Genomic DNA, 20,356 nt, shown 5'->3' on the forward strand with positions numbered 1-20,356 from the left:
TGATCCTCATGAGAGCCATTGGCAAGCAGCCAAACATATTTTGAGATATATTCGGGGCACCACACATTATGGCATTCACTACTCTTCAGGATCCCCTCACATCATTAGCTTCACTGACTCCGATTGGGCTGGTGATGTCAATGATCGGAAGTCTACTTCTGGTTTCATTTTTTGCCTTGGTTCTGGTCCTATTACATGGTCTTGCAAGAAGCAGTTTGCTATTGCATTATCATTTACAGAGGCTGAGTACCGAGCAGCAGTGTTATCCAATTAGGAGGTTTTATGGCTTCGGCAGTCGATGATAGAGTTTGGGTTTCCTCGAGATTGTCCCACTATTCTTTGGTGTGACAACCAGAGTGCCATTCACATTTCTCGCAACCCAGTGGAGCATCAACGGACAAAGCATATTGAAATCCACATGCACTTCATCAGGCAGTTGATTCAGGATGGTTCTCTCATCTTGGAGTACATTCCTATAGAGGAGCAAGTTGCTGGCATCTTCACTAAGCCTTTGGCATCTCCGCGCTATCTTCAGTTGTGCTCACTGCTTGGGGTGAAGGAAGTTGTCCTTGGGGGGTCTCAGTGAGGCCTTCCTTCCTTCATGATTTCTTTTCAGCATGATTCTTTATCTCTTTTTGGAGAGGAGTTTTTTCCCATTGGGTTTTCTCCTTTACTCCACTTTATAGAGATTTTCTTGTATTCGGGTACCTAATCAGGCCTTGTTGCCGGGACCCTCTTTTGCATTGTAGTTCCTTTGCTTTCTTCTGCATTGTTTGTAGTTGCATTGTATCTCATCTTAAGGGGGGGTGTTAGAGTAAAGTAATTAATTAACTTTGCTCTCCTCTTAAGATTTCTCTTTATGCATACATTAGTCATTTAATAATTAATATTTAATTATTAAATGCTCACACCTTAGGGTTAGGTTTTCCTTTTGGTGTTGATCTCCTTTATAAGGATTGATCTCTTGTATTATTCATATTCTTGATTCATTTTTTCTCTGATAATACATCTTTTCTCTTTGTCAGAGCCAAAACCCTTTTATTCGTTCTCTCTCTTTCTCTGTGACAGGTTTCCTGCATGCAGGTTTCTTTTGGGTTCTGTGGATTTGTATTTCTCAAATCCTACACGAACAACTGAATATCAACCATAATACTAGATCTCTCAACTCAATCAAATCATCATGCGAACCTCAAAAACTTCTACTGAATCAACTAGAGATAAGTATCTCTAAACCCATTAAATTGCAATAGCTCAACTGCAACACACTGACCAAACCAACTCATTCAATCTAACTGCAACATTGGAATACACAGAAGAATATTTTGACATCAATGACAACACATCATTCCAACAAACTTCTTAGAAATATCCAAAAATCTCCCACTTTGGCATTGATGGCAACATATGGATGTGAAAAACAATAAATGCAAAGAAATAAAACAACAACCAACAATCTTCTCATAACTCACAAAAATCTCCCCTTGAGATCAGCATAGGATATAACATTTTTTCTCATGCTTCTCTCCCCCATAAGGTTTTTCACATGCTTCTCTCCCCCTTTGACATCAATGCAAAAGGCACATACAACATATTATTCTCTCACATTGCAAGATAGTCTCTCCCCCTTAGGATAAACACACAAATCTGAACAAGTGAGCCACACACTGACTACTCCCCCTGAGTAGCAACCTCACTCATCAATTTGGATCACAAGATATCTCTGTTAATTCCACTGAACTGATGCAACTCTATGCATCTTAGTTCTCATCAGTAGGGGCAATCACCCCTAGCTTCTCTTTGAGATACTCAAAGGTATCTTTAGGGAAAGGCTTCCTAAAGATATTTGCAATCTATTCCTTTGTAGAGACATACTCTATTATGACTTCCTTCTCATTCACCTTCTTTCTCAAGAAATGAAACTTGATTGATATATGCTTAGTCTTTGAATGCAACACCAGATTCTTAGAAATATTCATAGCACTTGAACTGTCATAGTATATAGCAATAGGCTCATCAAAAATAACTCTGATATCCTTTAACATCTGCTTCATCCAAATTACCTAGGTACAATTTCTAGTAGCAGTAATGTATTCAACTTCTATAGTACACAAAAATATAAAATTTTGCTTCTTACTCATCCATGAAACCAATCTCTTACCCAAGAAAAATGCACCACCACTAGTACTCTTTTTTTCATCAACATCACCTACCCAATCAGCATCATTAAAAGTACTCAAAGTGAAATCATCATCTCTAGGACACCACAAACTAGAATCAATTGTCCCTTTCTAATATCTGAAAATTCTTTTCACAACAACAACATGAGATTCCTTAGGATCAGCTTGAAACCTAGCAAAAAGACACACAACATTCATAATATCTTGTCTAGTTTGAGTCGAATACAACAAATGGGTATGTCCAGGATCATGGTGTGCGAAAACAGGCCCTTAAGTGGCAATGAAATTTCAGAAAATCAGAGTTATGCAACTTGACATGAAAATTTGAATAAGTTGTGAACATTATTTTTAAAATATGTAAGAAGAGAATCTATAGAAAATTGAATTTAGTTTCTAAGCTACTAGTTTTTTTTTAGAAAAAAAAAATCCTATTTAATGAAAATTTCAAATTTCAATGCAGTGGTACTCAAATTTCAAGAAAAAGATAAGAAGTAGACGTATGTCTGACCACCCTAATCACAATCAAATCATAATATTTTTTTATGATATTTATAATATAATTATTAGACTCATGTTCGGATGTGATACATATTTTTTTATAATTATTTATAAAGTAAATAATTATTTATGAATTTTTTACTACAACTTTTCATAAATTCAGAAACTCCTACATCTAACCACCTTAACTTGGTCAAAACCTTATGAAATTTAATTTTTAAATTTTTTTCCCTATAGTAGACAAAGCATATGATATGAGGCATGTTTCAAATTCAAAAATGTTATAGCATTTGAAAGTTATGAGTGTTTTTCAATCAGTCTATCAATCAAGACTATTGTCAGAATTCAATTAGAAAATAAATAATAATTATTTATTAAAGTCGAAATAAGACAAGCCTTATATTGTTGGAAATATGAGAACATCCTTTAAAAACCCTTATCGTTTTATCAATTTTGGCTACAAAAAAAGTCGTTAGCCACTAGTGTAAAGTCTGGAAAATCAAGGAATACAAAAAAACATGTTTTTTTGGTTGACTTTCTAGGCTTGTCACTTCCAAGCCAAATCCCAAAGCATTCCCAAGCCAAAATTTGAAATTTGAAAATTGTACAACAAAAATCAGATATCCAATTTTAATAAGTAAATTCACTAACTAAATTTTCACATAATTAATGTATTGTTTATTAATATATTAATATATAATAATTTAATATATTAATTTATAAATAAATTAGTATATGATATTAGGGAGAGGGAGATGAAGAGGGGGGAGTGGGGGGAGAGAGAGAGAGAGAGATTAGGGGAGAGAGAGAGAGGGGATCATATTGTGTCCTATTACCCCTTAGAACACCATATGACCCCTAACAGCACAATTTAGTGTCTTAAGGGGTCATATGGTGTCCTCGAGGGTCATATTGTGTCCTACAGCCCCTTAAGACACCATATGACCCCTTAAGACACCAAATTGTGTTGTTATGGGTCATATGGTGTCCTAAGGGGTCATGGGACACCATATGACCACTAAGGGTAGCATACGACCCTTTATGACACCATATGGTGTTGTTAGGGGTCATATTGTGTCCTACGACCCCTTAGGACACCATATGACACCTTCCGACACCATATTGGGTCGTTATGGGTCCTATGGTGTCCTAAGGGGTAATATTGTGCCCTATGACCCCTTAGGATACCATATGACCCCTTAAGAGGCCATAATGGGTCGTTATGGGTCCTATAGTGTCCTAACAGGTCATATTGTGTCCTCTGACCCCTTAGGACACTATATGACCCCTTAAGAGACCAAATTATGTCGTTATGGGTCATATTGTGTCTTAATGGGTCATATTATGTCATATGACCCCTTTAAGAAACCATATGACCCCTTAGGACACAATATGACCCTTTACGACTCTATATGGTATCGTTATGGGTCAGATAACCTCTTATGACAGCATATGGTGTCATTAGGGGTCCTATGGTGACTTAAGGGGTCGTATTGTGTCCTACGACCCCTTACGACACCATATGACCCCTTACGACACTATATTGGGTCATTATGGGTCCTATGGTTTCCTAAGGGGTCATATTATGTCTTGTGATCCCTTAGAACACCATATGACCCCTTAAGACACCAAATTGTGTTGTTATTGGTTATATTAAGTCCTAAGGGGTCACAGGACACCATATGACCCCTAAGGACAACATACGACCCCTTATGACAACATATTAGGTTGTTGTGGGTCCTATGGTGTCCTAAGGGGTCATATTGTGTCCTACGACCCCTTTGGACACCATATGATTCCTTAAGACACCAAATTCTATCGTTATAGGTCATATGGTGTCCTAAGGGGTCATGGGACACCATATGACCCCTAAGGACAAAATACAACCCCTTATGACACCATATGGTTTCGTTAGGGGTCATATGGTTTCCTAAGGGGTCATATTGTGTCCTACAAACCCTTAGGGTACCATATGACCCCGTACAACACCATATTGGGTCTTTATGGGTTCTATGATGTCCTAAGGGGTCATATTGTGTCCTACGACCCCTAAGGACACCATATGACCCCTTAAGATACCAAGTTGTGTCATTATGGGTCATATGGTGTCCTAAGGGGTCATGAGACACCATATGACCCCTAAGGACAACATACGACCCCTTGCGACACCATATGGTGTTGTTAGGGGTAATATGGTGCCCTAAGGGGTCATATTATGTCCTACAACCCCTTAGGAAACCATATGACCCCTTATGACACCATATTGGGTCATTATGGGTCCTATGGTGTCCTAAGGGGTCATATTATATACTACAACCCCTTAGGACACCATATGACCCCTTAAGACACCATACTGGGTCGTTATGGGTCCTATGGTGTCCTATGAGGTCATATTGTATCCTACAACCCCTTCGAACACCATATGACCACTTCAGATACCAAATTATGTCGTTATGGTTCATATTGTGTCATATGACCCCTTTAAGACACCATATGATCCCTTAGGACACAAGATGACCCATTACAACTCTATATAATGTCATTATGCATCATATGACCCCTTATGACACCATATGGTGTCGTTAGGGGTGCTATGGTGTCCTAAGAGGTCATATTACGTCCTACAACCCCTTAGGACACTATATGACCCCTTAAGACACCAAATTGTGTCATTATGGGTTAGATGTTGTCCTAAGGGGTCATGGGACACCATATGACCCCGAAGGAAAAAATTTCCACTTTTAGGCATCACGTGATTTTTTGTGTGTTCACATTTTTCATAGTAATCACGTGATTGAAAATATGGACATGCTGAAGCAATTAAAAGTTTGAAAGGTAAAATAGAAGAGCCTCTAGTTCCACCTATGCTTGTGGTTTTAACTAATGCATTATGAGGAGTACCAACGTCCATTCCTAATCATATCCTACTGTCACTTGCATGTGTAGTTTTTCTAGTCTTTTGAGGGGTCTGTTCTGAAGTTGCAAATGATAGTTTTATAGAGGCAGTGGCACTTGATATATGATTCTACATAGTATGAGTATCTACCACTAGTGGCCACTTACGAGAGATATTTTATTGTTTCACTTGTCCAATACTAAGAGAAATTGTATCAATAATAGTACCCATGCGAACCTCACCAGTCATAGTGGCAGATGACTGAACACTAATAGGATTAGTATCCCTAGATTCCCCACTAGTGGCAGTGGCAATTGATTCACCACCAATAGGAATACCATGATGTGGTGGTGGTTGTGGATTTTAACCTCTAACAAATGTAGGTGGAGCTGGAGGGTAATGAGTAAAACTTTTTCATGATGAATCTGACGAATCAAGTCCAATGACTAGTTTAACAGGAGCTTTTGATTTTGAATCTAATAGAAGTTGTAACTCAAGTGGAAACAAAATTCCTTCTCCTGTGGGACCTAGACCACCACCTTTAAAACCAATTTTTTCCACAATATTTGACCCTTTGCTATATTTTTATTTCATGGACTCATTGACTCCACCAAATATTGTACGGACTCTAGTAGTTATTGTGGGATGCTCCATATTCCACAATTTTCTAAACATTTCATCCTCGTCGATGGACTCAAATTCTGCACTGGTCTTTGGTTCATCGAGATTCTTCCTCATAGTCCAAAAATTATTTATTTTGGTTTGATTCCAAAACAGTGATAACTTTAAGAAACCAACCCTCAAAAAATTGTATAAAATCTTGGCGAATATTTATTTTTTCTAAAAATAATAATAATGTTTCGTGGCGAATCTTTCCTTTTTCTAAAAAAAAAAAAATAAATTTTATCGGCGAATTTGTTTATATCAATTTTTTTTGGTAGAAAATATTGGCGAATCTTGGAAAATAATCATTGTATGCATTAATTACTATTGCATTTCCTTTCATTTAAAAATAATATTTTATAAAAAAGTAAAGGCATGAAGATTGAAATCATTAATGAGGTTAAGGGTTAGACTATACTTTATTTGGTTTCTACCATTAACTTAAAATATCTAATAGCTCTCTTTCTTTTTTGTGAGATAAAATTTACAAACAATTTGTGATACTCATGGGGCCGAAAATTGCTTTTAGACCATTGGTTTTCATTGAAGTCAACAATTCAAAAGCAATTTCAAACAACACGAGCATTACAACTTGTAGGTACATTTTACCTCATGGAATACAATGAAGGTCATTAGATTATATTTTAAATCAATGGTGGAAATAGAAGATTGTCGATATAACCCTAAAGTAACTAATAATTATGATATATTATTGGTGAATTAATTTGGATTTCTACAATAAATTATAAATTGTTGGTGAATCTGATCCAATCATGTATTAAATATTGTGACGAATCTTTAATTTAAAAAATTAAAAAAAAAAATTCTTTGGTGATTTAAATAACATTAAAATAAAAATTTGTAAAAATATGGTGATTTAAGTCACCTTAAAAGTTGGAATTATTAGCCAAATTTGATTCCCAAATTTCAAAAACTAGCCAATTGGCGAATATTAGCCACTAAAATTTTCACTAGTCCAAAATTTGTCTTTACATTCTTATAGAATTGTTTTGGGAATAGATTTGTTATATGGATTAGAAGATTTTTGGTAGAAATTGTAGGACCTCATATTTTGGATGTGTTTCTCTATTGTCCTCTTGGTGTGCAATGCCATAATTTGTGATGACAATTGTCTTGTTGAAATTTTATTGTCAGCGATAATTTTCTCCATTTTTTTTTTCTCATCCTAGGAGTCCATGTTTCTGAGCTTTTCTAGCAATTTTTTGCTTTCATGTTTACATAACTCTAAAGAGTTCCCATTTTTCTGAAGCCTTACTTGAACTACACCAATTGGATCATACTGCCAGAGACCCTTATCACTAAAGCTAAAATCTATCAAAAAATCATGTGCCACATTGAATGCTTTTCTCTCAAATGTGAACCCTCCACATGAGAAAGGCAAGGAAGGAAATATTTTCTTCTTCTGCTGACCATGAAAGAGCCTATCTATTCTCTCCAACTGTCGTACATATTCTAATGCAAATACCCTCTCTGTCACATGTATTCAAAGTTTGTAGGGTTTTACTCCTAATCTGGAGAACCTTAACACAATGTATTATTCCATTAAGAACTAGTCAGCCAATTATATTTGACTTTTGAGTTAAATGCAATCTCTATAAGACCTAGGAAATTTAGGCATTGGAGTGCTTGTTATTACATGAAACATTGGTGCCAAAAAGAATTCTAAAAAATGGTTGAAGTTTTTTTTTCTATTATCATCCATCCTTATCTTAGGTGTCCATTCATATATTGGACACTCTATTTTGTTTTGAGGCTTCTCATCAATATTATAGTTCACAATGTGACAATTATTGATCTTGAATATTGCATGATACTTGGATAGAAGAAGATAACACAAGTAGGATGAGAACCTAAATGTCCTATAGGAACCATTTTTGATCATTAGTAATTGTTTTTGTATGGATTTAACAATGTTCTCAACCAAATTATATCTTACTAGTTGACTTAGACAATAGATATTAAAAATTATTTCAAGAAGGCGAGTACCCACTTCCCTATCGTTTTCCAATCCAAGCAAAATGTTAGCAAGGAAATAGTATCCTGAACCCATGGTAAAAAAATGTTATAATCATAAGGAGGCTTATGATTTCAGTCCAATGGAGTACCACGCACTATTAGAGCTCTGATAAATCAATATCTATGACTTGGATCGAGACTCTCATATTTCTCTGCCAGCTTTTCTAGGTCAATGTGGACATTTGAGTTTTGTGCTTCAAACCCTAGGTTCAACAAATGAGCAAATTCTCCCTCGGTTATGGATAGAATTTCCTCTTTTTCCATTTTTATTGACAATTGCTTTTTTATCTTCATCATAATTTTTGGTGCAGACCATGAAAAATTTAGGGCAAGGGAATACTTTAGGTAACACCATGCTTCCCAATCCAGCATCTCGCAATGCAATTTTATTTGTACTTTATTTTAACATTGTGTTGAAAACAGTAAATTTTGCCCTATTTGGATCTCCCACCTTATTAAACAATATATATCTAATTTCTATATACACTTTTTACTATGGATAGCAGGGTCATAAATATCATGGTATTTATCAATAAAACCTAATGTTTTAACTAGTTTGGTTAGGTATATTTTTTTATTCACTTGGCCTTTTGTTGAACTATTGCTTTCACATTTCCCCATCACTATTACTATGAATGGTTCAAAATAACTCCCAATACAAGCCTAAAAAAGATAACCCTCAAATTGAACCATGAGATTCAAAAAAATAAAAAATTTAGGATGTAGGTGTTCTAAATTTTACCCTAAATTTATATTTCGCTGGATTGGCGCATACAAAATCTGTTGCATTCCTCAATCTTGTAGTCATTTTTGAATCTCCTTGGATTTACTGGTTTTTCTAGGAAATTAAATTCGATTATGAGTCACTTATTTTGAAAACATTGAAAATTTCAAAAGCTATACCTAAAGGGAAAAATTTCTAGAATCTTGTTGTAATTTTATAAATTATTATTAATATCTATTCACCACCAAAGGACAAAACATTCATTGCTTTGGTCTAAATTTTGAGGATAGTGGACACATCACCAGACACGAGTCACTTTTCTAGACTGTTTTTAAAGTCTTTTTAATCATTTTCAACTTCTTTCTGAAATAGAGCTTATTAGACTTAATTATAGTTAATTAAATGTAAAACGTTCAATTCGGGTCAAAGTTCTCAAAAATGTGTTTACTTCTCACATTCGGGCCAAAATCCACCCTAAGTCTTTGATTTGTGCTCATCCAATGGATGATGGTATTTGTTGTCAGTTGTCATGGGTCCCAGGACTTTTGGCATTTTTCGACCACATCACTAGACACGAGTCAGTTTTCCGAACTGTTTTTGAAGTCTTTTTAATCCTTTTCAACTTCCACCCGAAATAGAGATTTTTTAGATGAATTATAGTTAATTAAATGTAAAATGTTCAATTTTGGGCGAATTTCTCAAAAAATTGTTTATTTCGCACATTCGGGCTGAAATCCACCCTAAGTCGTTGATCTATGCTCATCCAATAGACGATGGTATCTGTTGTCAGTTGTCATCATTCCCAGGACTTTTGCCATTTTTAGGCCATGTCACCAAAAATAGTGACACTTCATCATCCCATAGGTGGTTGGTGTTTCTGGGTGAAGTTTGAAATAAGTATCGTTTCCACTTTTGGTCTGAAATCCACCTTACAACATTGATATATGCGCATTGCTCATGAAAAGGCATGGTCTGAGACTCCGATGGATTTAATTTTCAAATTGTTTATAAAAGTGATGGTCCGAGACTTAGATGGATTTAATTCATTTCTTGAAAAGAAATTAGAAAATTAAACTTTTTTCTAATTAAACAAAGGCCACGTAGTGGCTAGTACTTGCCTTTATAGTATTATAATATCTACATATTGTAGTAAAATAACTTTCTATTAGCCTATGAATCAATACATGATAAATAAGATATAATATAATATATTGTAATGTATTGTAAATATTTTTTTAAAATATTCAATTTTAAAGTATAAATTATATTAATGAAAGCGTTCCTTTAGGGCTAATCCTGAGGTGTGTTAAAGCGTCCCTTTATGGATAATACTAAGGTTGTGTGTGGTAGTGGGAAATTCCTCTTAGAGAGACTAGTTTGGTGAAGGAGAGAATTGAAATCGGCAATGGAGAATTTCTTCTTCTCCTCTAACAAGAAGCTTGTCCCATTTGTGGTGAAGGTGATAGACAAAATATTGAAAGGCTTCTTCAAATGTAAGGATAAAAAGCTTGTTGATGCAGTGAAGCTTATCTTTTGTGAAGACATTGCCCATGTAGGGCATCGCGATCCAACTAATAATGATATTTTGGCCCTCATAGCAGCGTGGAGCTTTTACATTGAGGAGGAGGTGTTTAAGGTGCAGAACACCCTCACCACCATCATCGAGGAAGACAACCTATTGAATTTGGATGCAATAATTGTGAGGGTGGTGTCGGAGGTGGGACTAACTCCTGTCGAAGGGATCTCAGAGAGGGTGGCTACTATCCCATTTTTTAGGTGGCAAGAGGAATGGTTGATGAGGAGGTGTACAAGATGGGCCAGATGTGGATGGGTAGCAGTGAAATTATGCGCCAAGCTTGTGCATATGAAGGAATACCTCCATCCCTACATGTGATTGTTTGAGCTAAAGTTGGAAGAGAGATGCGCCCAAGAGAGGCAACTAAGCACACCTCCAAGGTAGTGGCTAGTGTTATAGAGGACCCGAAGCTTTGTCACCTACTAGGTCTTTCTTCTCTTGAAGAGTCCTAGTGCTCTCTGGTTTGATGTTCTTTTTGATATGTGCCGTACATGTTCTCCTTGGGGGTTAATCCCCTTTCTTCTCTTATGTATATGCTTTGAAATTTAAAATTATTTAACTTTGGATAGTTGGACGAGTTCTGCTATGTCATCCAAATCAGGGTTGGTTTGGAACAGGGGTTTAGAATAGTTGTTTAGTAGTCTCGTGGTTTTGTGCATGGTAAAAAGATAAAATTGCCCACCATATTTTGTATCTTTCTTATATATTAATAAAATTATAAAATTATTGATAAAAAAATAATTAATGAAAGCATATATAATTATAATTTCTATAAAATAGTAAAGTAATATTTATCTATATGGAAACAAGATTTTTTTTTTGGATCGGTAAAAGGCCAAGGGTCGCAATTTTATTAATAATTAATAAAATGCTACATTTAACAAACTCCATTCAATGCAAGCACCGGTAGGAAAGAACAAGGTCAAGAAAACCTTTGGTCTTGCCTGGGACTATTAAGTCCAGCATAATTCCAAAACATCCTAAATCAATATAAATTAGAAAGTTTCTTCACCTTGGATTTAGCGGAAGAACTAAGGCGAGCATTTAAAATTAAGCTCCCCATTTACATGTCCAGTGATCTATTACATTATTATAAATTACATTATATTACATCAACTAAGGATTATCCTTTCATTATCTAATGATATGAATCACTCTATATTTTAAGCTTGTTCATTGATGTCTATTCTTTTTCAGTTAGCTTCCACTCTTCCTGCCATGGTCCTGCAAAAACCACTCAATAATTCTTCTACAATCTCCTCTAGAAGTTGTTAGTAAAAAATATTCTTATAAAACAAAGTATATGAATCCATAGTGATCATTAATTAGACAACTTTAACAGTTAGGAATTATCAAAAGCATAATGTAGAATGCCTTCAAATTACTAAAATACCCATGTATGATTACCTATTTATATCAAGTATGATTAACTATAAAAGTTCAAAGTTACTATTAAACTATATCACTTCAAAGTCTGATAGAGATAATATATTAAAGAAAAAATAGCATTTCGAGGGTTTAAATTTTATAACTATTTTAACAATATTCTATCTCGGGATACCCATTAAGCCAAGCCTATGCCCTGGCCAAAATTTTTGGTTTCTCATTTACCCAAATCCCTTCCTCTATGAGGTAGTTACTAGACCAATCCTCACGACTAGGTCCTTGGAAATGAAAGAGCTAATTTCAGCTCTCCTCAATGCAAATTCACTTGCATCATAAATTGTCAGAATAGGCATCCTTGGGACCAAATGGTTGTTTAGTATAAAGATATCATAGTGACTTGGTTTGGGAATAGTTAATTCATCATCAATATTAACCAACACTCTATCTAATTCCACAAGGATTGCTCGGCTGAAAACCTCCCCGCAGATTCACTCAACCATGTCTCTATCCCACTCGATGTACATGGCAAGCACAAGAAATATTGTAGTAATATCAGGATTAGCCCTAGTCTTGTCATCACTTTTCATGAAATCATTTCCTAATATCTTGGCCACTACATGAATAACTACTTCATATAGATCCTGCAAGATGCCATGCAATCTTTCATTTGTAATCTCTCCCAAGAAGGCCATTTTCCTTTTCGAGCTTTTGAGTCTTATCAGAGTATCCATCTACAATAGAGAGCTTTGTGAGCTTAATCTCACACATCAAGGTGCGATCAAATGTCACCTTAATGTTGAATTTAAAGGTGAAATCTTACCTTGAGTAATAAATTCTGAGGGGACTTATCATAAATATGTGTGAGTTGTGATTATCAACCTCTATGCATAAGCCTTATATGCAACAAGGGACGGGACAAGGTCAGGAATCAAGATCGTCCACGTGGAAGGGAAATCAACAACCATCTTCAAAGGCCGCCACCAGAATGATAAGATCCATATTCATTCCTCGACAATAGAGAATGAGTAATGCGTATCATCATTATTTTGTCAAAGCCAGCCTAGTTTCAAATCATAAAATAGCATGTTGCGTTGGCAATAGAAAGTGGACGAGATAATTAAGGATCTAAATAATAAATGTATTACTCTAGATGCAAATGGCTACACAACCCTTAAATATCTTTAAGGATATTTTCCAGCATTAGTAATGGTTAACTAGTAGTTATGATGTATGTTGCAGTTTTTTGAATGGTGCAATGTAAGGGTTGCATAGTCGTTGCCACTATAGACCAGGTATAATTTTATAATCATACATAGATGAGTAATAGAGTATGTGAGAGATTATAATCATACACATATTAGTAATATAATATCTGAGAGAGAAATAATTAAATAAATGTATAAAAGATCAATGGAACATTGACACAAATAATATATATATATATATACACATCTATATACACATGCATGCGCACACACACACACACACAGATATATATATATACAAACACACACACATACACACACACACACACACACACACACACACACACACACACACATATACATATATATACATATCTGTATATATATACATACATATACATATCTGTATATATATGTACATATATATGTGTGTGTGTATACATATATATGCATATATGTATATATGTGTGTATATATAAATGTATATATGCATATACATACATACATACATATACATACATGTATATATATATATATATATATACATATATACATGTAGGTATATGTAAATATGTATATATATACACATATATATGTATATATATGTATATAGATATATATATGTATATATATACATATATATACATATATATATATATACATATATATATGTGTGTGTGTGTATATATATATATGTACATATGTATACATATATATCATACATATGTACACACACACACACACACACACACACACACACACACATATATATATATATATATATCTGTGTGTGTGTGTGTGTGTATACATATATATATGTATATATATTACATATATGTGTATATATATGTGTGTGTGTGTACGTACATATATATATATATATATAAAGAAAACAATAGAAAACACATAAAAATAAAAAATAAAATAATAGAATTTACAAAACAAAATATATACATATGAGTATAAAAAATATAAATGAAAAGATGAATAAATATAATATAATAAAGCAGTATAAACCGATCAATAAAGATTTTATGTTCTCTATTTTATTTTATATTCTCTTAGAATATTTTATTTTATTTTTTGTGTAATAAGATTTTAATGAGAGGATATTTTTTAAGCATAATTGAAGTTTAATATTATACATTACCCTAAAATTACACATTGGATGTTGATTTGAAAGCCTTAGTAACCTTTCATAAACTGGAAATTAGTGATAAGAAGGTGACTTCTCTAAAGGGATATAATTCAATTAATTTAAAACATTTAAATTAATTTTTATTTAATTATATAAATTTATTAAATCGGTTTTAAATATTTAGATTATTTTTTGTTAATTTATATATTTATTAAATTATTTTAAAGAATAAACTTTAAAATCCACCTTAACAAATTAAATATAAATGATTTTAGGGGATGTTATGAAATCTATAGGAATTGTTAACTCCGAAAATAAAACTTTTAAAACATATTCAAAAAAATATATTACCTATGTGAATTATATTTTAAGTTACCCTTTGAATTATATTCAAGAGGACCGTAAATACATGTCCATGTACCTAGTTAATTGGACTTTTTTTTTATATTGAAATTATAGAGAAAAAATTACAAAAAGTTAGTTGGACTTTTAATTCACTTGTTTTTCGTGAGATAAACATCTTTTTTTAATATATTTATAATCAATGATAATCAATGTACAAATAATTAATGAAATGAACTAGATTTTTTGTTTTTATTTTAAAATCTAGAGGAAGAAACATTACATAAAAAAGATCACAGTATTAAATTCATTTCCATTGTTTAACAAAATATTGAAATAATGCAGCTCATAGACAATGTGATCCGTATTGGATGCTATCACTTGCAGCCAATCCCTGACATTATGTTTTTTTAAATACTTCTTTGTCAAGCACTTCAAATATCTTTTAGAAAAGGTCATCTCAGAAGTGACACTGAGTTTGTTCTTTAACTTTAGAGAAGAAATTAGAATAGACCTCCTATTTTTTTATGGTGAAAATTAAATCTTCTATCCACACAAATTAATAACTATTTAAGATATTTCAAAACATAATGATTATGCTAAGTATCCTGCCATGGCATGATGGCAGCAACAAATAATAAAATGAAATAGAAAGCATTTTTATATCCATAAGAGGCAAACTGAAACAAACCGGAATTTGCAGAATTATCATTAATATATATGTTTCGCAAATTTAGAATTTTTACATGTCCGAGTCCCTTAAAAACTTTAAAGCCAAAATAAGTAAGGTTATGAGGAAATAGCCAAAAAAACAAAACTACTAGGGCGTCAGGGCTAGGGCATAGGCAGTGGACACATTCATGGTTTACCATAAGAATCTTGCCCTCCCTCTATGTAGAATTCTTCAGACATTATAAGATATGAGATTTCTTCAAGTCATCTATAGTCTGGAAAGTCATCGAGGAGAAACCATTTCCAGAGAAAGTCCCTACCAGTTCATGCCCATTTATTATGATGTGTCAATTGCTCTGCATTTAGGTTCAAAAGAAAAGGTTCCCTGGCTACTGTTTGGTCAGGGAGGAGAAGCTTGGTTAATTCATTTGCCCAAGGGATCCCCTCCCCTACTTTTGCAAAGATGACAACTGTAGACACTCAAAATTGTCATGTCTAATTAAATAAATATTTTATTTATTTAATTATCTAAGCCTAATTCTTCTATTAATTAAATAGATTTTTATTTATTTCATTAATTCATTTATCCTCTTCTAGCCTTATTTCTCATTTAAATAAATGCATTTATTTATTTAAATTATCCCTTTCCTACACTAAATAAATATTTTATTTATTTAATTATCCTACTTCTTCTATTAATTAAATAAATCTTTATTTATTTAATTAATTCATTATCTTTTTCTACACATGACACATGTCATTCATCTCTTAATTCATACACTACCTACCTCTTTCATTATTTTACTATTTCTTTTACCTACCCTCTAATCCTAGCCGACCTCTCTTTTTACACCTCTCAATCTTAACCCTCCATTTCTTATTGTGTCTTCTATTTAAGGAGATGCTTTCTTCATTGTCAAACCCTAATGACATACCCTAATGACATATCCTAATGACACATGCTAATGACTGATTTTGGAGTACTTGGCTACACTACAATTCCACTTGCAACCACATTCCGTTCTTTGTTGAGCTCTTGTGCATACAAAAATCTGAGAGCAAGTATATCAAGCAAGATCAATGGAGATAGGAAGAATGGAGATCAAAACCCTATTGGACATGTGATGGTATAATCTTTGTGATTTTGAGTTATTTGCATTGTCTTAGGTAATCTTCATATGTTATGGTGGATCTTTGTTGTTGTTAGGCTAGGGTTTGGTGGTTGAATTCATTTAGCCTTTCAATTTTGTTATTATTGTTATCCATTTTCACCATACACATTTTGGCACGCCCGGTGGGACATAGATTTTTCTTAGATCTATGTTTTTTTTTGCAGATTTTTCTAACCCTATATTGCTATTTTGTAAAACAATTTGGAGAATAACCTTGTGCAGCTAGGGTTTTGGACACAAAATCAAGATCTTGGAGAGATTCGATCATATCTCATAAACGGCTTGGAAATTTTGCACCAATTTTTTTTGCAGGTTGAAGAAAGTATCAGGAGCTCTCAATCCAAAATTCAGAATTTTTGGAGCAAAGTTTCAATTTTTAGGAATTTTTTATGATTTTTCATAAAAAATTTATTTTGAGAGTAAATGAGAGAATTTTTCGGATTTTCTTACATTTTTGGAAATCTCTCATAATTATACACAGGATCTGTTCTTTGTGAATTTAATTTTGATGCAGAATATTTCCCTAAAAATCAGATCTTTAAAAATTAGGGTTTTTATTTATTTTGATCAGATCTCACAAACGGCTTCTAATTTTTCCATAAAATTGTTTGTGCAGGTTGGGAACAGTATCAGAAAAATTCAGCAAACATTTCAGATTTTTTGAATCGATTTTGCATTTTATATGAATTTTTTATGATTTTTCATAAAAAATTAATTTTGAGAGAAAATTAGCGAATTTTTTGGATTTTCTTATATTTTTGGAAATCTCTCAGAATTATACACAGGATTTGTTCTTTGTGATTTTAAATTTGATGCAAAATCATTCTTCAAAAATCAGATCTTTGAAAATTAGGGTTTTGCATTATTTTATTCATATCTCACAAACTGCTTGGATTTGTTGCAGGAAATTTTTTGTGCAAGTTTGGAAGACCATCAATACTCTTCAATAAAAATTTCAGATTCTTTGGATCGATTTTGCATTTTATATGAATTTTTTATGATTTTTCATAAAAAATTAATTTTTGGAGCAAATTAACAATTTTTTTGGATTTTCTTACATTTCTGGAAATATCTTGAAATTTTACAAGTTGTCTTTTTTTATGATGAATCAGGTCTTTGAATTGGTCAACAAAATGCATTATTGAAGGCCCCTATTTCACAAAGTCTTTTGGATCTAAAATTTACCTAACTTGTGTGCTTGCAGGAAGGGGTGATCATTTGAAACAATCCAAAATACTAATAAATCTTTGTTGCAGGTCCTTGGCAAGGTTTTTTGGATTTTTATTGTGTGCCTTGTTTTCATAGACTAGTAAACACTTCAATTGGTTCACTAAAATTGAATCATTGTCTTTTGTGTCTTGAGCAATAGGCTCTTTTTGTTTAATCTTTAGAGGGCCTATCTTCCCGTGTGGTCATTAGGACTACTAGTGAGAAGAGAACGACCCAAGTGGTAGCGAGGAAAACCCACCTCATCCAAACCACTATAATCAAATGTATTCATGGTGAAAACTATGAATAACGTGTGCTGATTAGTTCATACCGACACTATGTCTCCCCATAAACCCGTTTGATCAAATTTATTTTATCATTTGTAGGGTGTAACCCCTACCGGCTGGGAACCTTCTGTATTTACAGAGCTGAAAGTGCCGCATGTATGGCCACACGAGCGGATGCCCTTACTAGCACCTTTTTGTTTTAGAAGCCCAAATCCTTCTAGTTGTTGGGGCAGGAGGTCGGACCTCTGGTAGCGGCCCACACACATACGGTTCTTAGTAGAGATACAAAGTTTGCCATGGGGAGTTTTCATGGGGACTGATGCTTGGCTGACCCGAGAAGTGAGTGCCGAGGGTGGAGCCAGTGAGGTCAAGCATCTAAGTATCCGCTCTGAATAGCGTAGCCTCGGGGGTAAAACCCTATGTGGGATCAACAACTATTGTCTTGGCCAGCCATAAGAATTGTGCTTGACTTATGTTAAACATTCAAACAATCAAGACCAAACAGCAAAACATTGTGTCTTTTGTGTCTTCAAGTGTATGCAAAACAATTTTACATCAAACAACACACTTTTCTTGGAGTCATTTTGGAGTCTAAACACTTGCAAACATTGAGTCCTCATCAACATTGTGTCCTCTTGTCACGAAAAATAGTCAAACATTTAGATTTGGTCACAACCAAAAACTTCACAAATTGGAAAAATTTCACAGTCCAGCAAACAAAAGAAATCAGTTTCGGAATACTTGAGCTTCCTAGGTTGTTTCTTCAGGTTTCATCTAGCATTCAACCTGTCCTTGGGCCTCACATAGTCCATCATTGCTTCACATCTCATTTTACATTCACAATTGTCTAAACTTGAGTCAAAAGGTCACTTGCTTGTCCTTATCATACTTTGTCAACACACTACATACAACTACACTTTGCTAAGTGGTCCCTCATCAAGGTTTCTTACCTTTGGGTCTCATTTGGTCTTACTTAGAGTCAAGGTCAGCTTACCTCATCAAGAGAAACGATCATCTCTTTGGAAGTCACACCTACTCTACTACTTACATACTTGGTCTTACACTTTGGACATTGCAAGTACACCTCAAGATTCATTTACACTCCATACAACTCTTGGTCTTCCATACTCTTTTCATTTTTCATCTAGTCTCTCACATCTTGGTCTAACACCTAGTTCATGGTTGAAACCCGCCTTCAAAAATCTAGGAGAATAGCTAAAGAAGCTCAAGAATCCGCAAACATGAGTTCTTATAAGTATGACAATGATCTATTCTACAATCCTGAGCACACTACATTACCAGACATGAATGTTTATAGAAACAATCCAAATGTGGAAAGCGCAAACGCTATAAACAACAATACTACACACAATGACAATGTTGACAATTCTTCAATACTATCAGCAGACATACAAGAATCCATAATGGATCCTCAATTCAATAGATTGGTTGAAGAGATAATGAAGAGAGATCGTCAATACTTTTTAAACATGATGGCACAAAGTGGAGCTAAAATACCGCATGATTTTGACTTATCTCAACTTATGGAAAGTCGACCCTCACAACAAGCTCAACCCAATATGGATCAAAGGAGACCAAATAGTGGAGGAAATAGAGGACCGAATATGATGCCTGAGTCACCATCAGTTCTGCTTCAAAAACCGGCAATCCCACATACACAAGCTCAAACATATGATACTTACATTCAAAGACCATCATGGAGGCCCTATGCTCAAACACATTCTCAAGATATGGGTCAATCAATACAAGTGGATACTCAAGGACATCCTCAAAAATTTTGACACAAGGAGACCTCATGTCAAAATTGGGGGCAACACAATGGAAAATGAAAGACCTATTGAATATGGTTTATACACACAAAACAGATATGGGGTCCCTCAACAAGAAGTTATGCCAAGTGCTCCATACATGTCGCAACAATATAGACCTCCATATGGACATGTCTACGATCAATATCATCCATACATGCAACAAGCTCCTCCTCAAATGGGTGTTTCAAACATGGGGTATGCTACAAGAAATCAATCTCCTCCCAAAAATAATTTGGAGCAACAAATTAGAGATCTACAAAAGAAAGTGGAGGACATGAGTACATCCAAACCTACATACACTATGAGAGATATATGCCCTTATCCCTTCGATAAGAGCATTCCAATGCCTCCATTTCCTCCACACTTTGTAACACCAAAGTTCGACAAATATAGAGGGAGAGGAGACTCCAAGGCACACATAAGACAATTCTTCACAGCTTGCATTGAGGTAGCGACAGAAGAAACATACTTGATGAGGTTGTTCCCACAGAGCTTAGGTGACCAAGCTATGGAATGGTTTTCTCAATTACCTCCTGGTATTA

The sequence above is a fragment of the Cryptomeria japonica genome, chromosome 2, assembly GCF_030272615.1.
Source record: "Cryptomeria japonica chromosome 2, Sugi_1.0, whole genome shotgun sequence".
Classification (NCBI taxonomy): Eukaryota; Viridiplantae; Streptophyta; class Pinopsida; order Cupressales; family Cupressaceae; genus Cryptomeria; species Cryptomeria japonica.